We start from the raw sequence: 3,148 nt of genomic DNA on the forward strand, positions 1-3,148 counted from the left end.
GAGTTGTAATGTGTCTTCCCCCTCCATCATACAACCGTAGTTCTTTAAGGGTTGTAATGAGGTCTTCCCCCTCCATCATACAACCGTAGTTCTTTAAGAGTTGTAATGAGGTCTTCCCTGTCCATCATACAACCGTAGTTCTTTAAGGGTTGTAATGAGGTCTTCCCCCTCCATCATACAACCGTAGTTCTTTAAGAGTTGTAATGAGGTCTTCCCCCTCCATCATACAACCGTAGTTCTTTAAGGGTTGTAATGTGGTCTTCCCCCTCCATCATACAACCGTAGTTCTTTAAGAGTTGTAATGTGTCTTCCCCCTCCATCATACAACCGTAGTTCTTTAAGGGTTGTAATGCGTCTTCCCTGTCCATCATACAACCATAGTTCTTTAAGGGTTGTAATGTGGTCTTCCCTGTCCATCCCAATTACACTAGGGAGGGAAACAGTGCCTTTAAATGTTTGGAGTTCGCACCACCTTGCTGCCTCTAGGGTGCCCCTTAGAAGAACATCTGCTTCCTTGAAGAAAAAGGAAGAATAAATATTAAGAGTAGTGCCTCATTGGGTGATCAAGACAAATTCCACCCCACTTTCACAATACCACCATGCAAACAAAAGCCACTATTACTAAAGGGGTTTTCAGTGATATCTAGAACTACTCAACAAGTCATCACGACTATTATATCTTGCCATGCATTAAGCCTTCAGCATTGCACACAGTAGACTACATACCCAGTTCACAGCTCCCAGTTTTCCGTGCATTTAGTTTTCAGTATCGTCTAGAAAGAAAACAGATTGTGGTCATTAAGTAATGTAAGGGAACCTCTAGGGATGTGTGTACAAGAATGCACCATACTTTAGCTAATAGCCTATACAGTACCTGATCCTGCAGAGCTGGATGCTGATGTGACATGCTGTGACTTGGGGGGGATGTCTTCTACATCATCCTGAAATATATTGGAGGGGGGGTTGTCTTTAAACATTGGTTTAAGACTATTCCCCTCATCATATGACACCTACCTGTAGTGTGTTTTGTTTTCGCCGCCTTTTTCGATCTTTCGACCTCTCTTCTTCAGACCTTAGTGAGTGAATGACATACATTCAATATGAAAATATATTCAGGTCAGTCTGGCTACAGTGAAACAAGTGATTTTAAGGATGCAAATGAAAAGTTGTTATAATGTTCAAGACTTACGGCATGGGAAAGTTCTGCAGAACTAGACACCACCATCGCCTAATTTGCTGCATGTTTTCCTTTGAAAAAGAAAATCATTGAATAAGATGGGGATCCCAAAAAACATATCCACTAGTGATGAGAATTTCATAATTTATACATACCTCAGTGAAATCACACTTTGCTTCCATTGCAATGTACAGAGCGTACTGTAAGTTAAGAAAGAGTAGGTTGTTAAGTTTGATAGTTATAACAACAATAATGATAATAGTAAATATTAATAATAATAATACCACCACCCCCCCAGGAATATATTTCAGGATGTAGAAGACATCCCCCCCCCAAGAAGTCACAGCATGTCACATCAGCATCCAGCTCTGCAGGAGTTTGATGTATGAATTGTATGTAGTGTAAAAACTGTAGGAAATAGGTCACAAAAAGTGTAAAGAATAATACACAAGAAAAAGTATGAGAAATAACAAGTGTGCTTTGCATGCTGCAAGCACATAAATAATAATATACCGAACAGCCAGCATCTTACTAATATAATATACTGAACAGCCAGCATCTTACCATCAAAACAAACACCCCACAGTTGTTAGAGAAACCTGGCTTTGGTAGGCCCTGTGGTGTGAACAAGATACAATTTTCAATAAAGGAATGACAATCAAATGGTACAGTTCAGTGGAATAATTGAAAGGAATATCTAACCTGAACATCATCCACACCAAAAGTCCTCCAAGGTCCAAGGGACAAGATCCGAGCAATGTTTCTGTGAACACAGTGTATGTGAAAGTAAAGAAAAAGTACAATTCAACAGCTTTTTATACTCCAGCATGCATAACAGTTTTGAACACAGTTGGAACTGAATTAGCCCAAGTATTTTTCACATCATTATGGGTGTTGTTGGACCAGAAAATGTATTTTCGACCGCAAACACCATTTCTCACATCAATGCACTCACATGCCAAAAATCTTGTGCATGCTTTCTTCGTAAAATGTGTTTTTAATTTTTTTTAATTGAACTTCAGTTTGCAGTGTGAACAAGTTACAATTACTTTTCTTGACTTGCCATGTATGTTGGGACCAGGTGATTTCATTATTGTACATATTATGTGTATGCTGTGTAGACTTGTTATGTACCTAAGGGAATGGCATCAACGATACACATTTAGAGCCAGCCAAACACAATAAGGCATGCATTGAAGAAACACAGAAAATCAACGATCAAATCGATTACATAACTGTACATGTAAAATTTGACCAAATAAGATTCCCTCATTGTGAGCAATTAGCTAGCTTACGTGCAAATGGGTGCTAATTAACTCTATGCTAAAATCGGTGTGGTAGTTGGTCATAAAAAATATACCACTGCACTGGTATAACATGAATATTACAAAGTGCATAATGACAGTCTCACTTACTTCCATGGTTGATATTTTTATCCATGTAGGTTAGGTTCGATTAAGATTCGCTTTCGCTGACGTTGATGCCTTCAACGTTTACCTCAACTTGGGTGATCTTGAAAGAGATGGGAAGGGTTCGGGTTAAACGCGTTTGACTCCGCCCACATTGAGCCCGGCCCGGAACTGCACACTGCAGTCAGAGGCTTCTCTATTCATCCGGCTCATACGCGTGGACCAGATAAATACCCCCCACCCAAAAAATGATCATAAATTCATAAAACATAGGCAAGAAATAACCGACACAAAATCAAATAAAATGTATTGGTCGTGTACACAGTTTGTAGATGTTTTCGTGGTGCAGTGAAATGCTTATGTGTCTATCTCCAGCAATGCAGCAATATCAATCAACAAGAAATAGAACAAAAACAAGAAATATAACAAGAACAATAAATAAAGACATGTCAGAATGAGCAAAACTTGATCGTTTTGAAGAAAAAACTTATGATGGTTTTCGTATATACCATCGTTGTGCAGCAGCTTGCAACAATACTGAAAAACAATATGAGTGTAGAAA

At 38.8% G+C, this 3,148-nt stretch overlaps 1 long non-coding RNA gene across 3 annotated transcripts; it reads right to left on the reverse strand.

Moving 5' to 3' along the window:
• Positions 1-354: 354 nt before the first annotated feature.
• Positions 355-2,808, reverse strand: LOC115151303 (uncharacterized). 3 transcript variants are annotated; one of them, XR_003867265.1, is made up of 9 exons: positions 2,593-2,808; positions 1,880-1,940; positions 1,742-1,792; positions 1,333-1,585; positions 1,190-1,248; positions 1,015-1,072; positions 875-941; positions 727-773; positions 355-513 (listed from the first exon to the last, which is right to left on the reverse strand). It is a non-coding gene; the product is annotated as an uncharacterized LOC115151303 (long non-coding RNA). The 3 variants fall into 3 exon arrangements; XR_003867264.1 differs by having other exon boundaries at positions 875-1,072; XR_003867266.1 differs by having other exon boundaries at positions 875-1,072; positions 1,333-1,377; positions 2,593-2,807.
• Between the last annotated feature and the right edge of the window lie 340 nt (positions 2,809-3,148).

Source organism: Salmo trutta, chromosome 17, assembly GCF_901001165.1.
Source record: "Salmo trutta chromosome 17, fSalTru1.1, whole genome shotgun sequence".
Lineage (NCBI taxonomy): Eukaryota > Metazoa > Chordata > Actinopteri > Salmoniformes > Salmonidae > Salmo > Salmo trutta.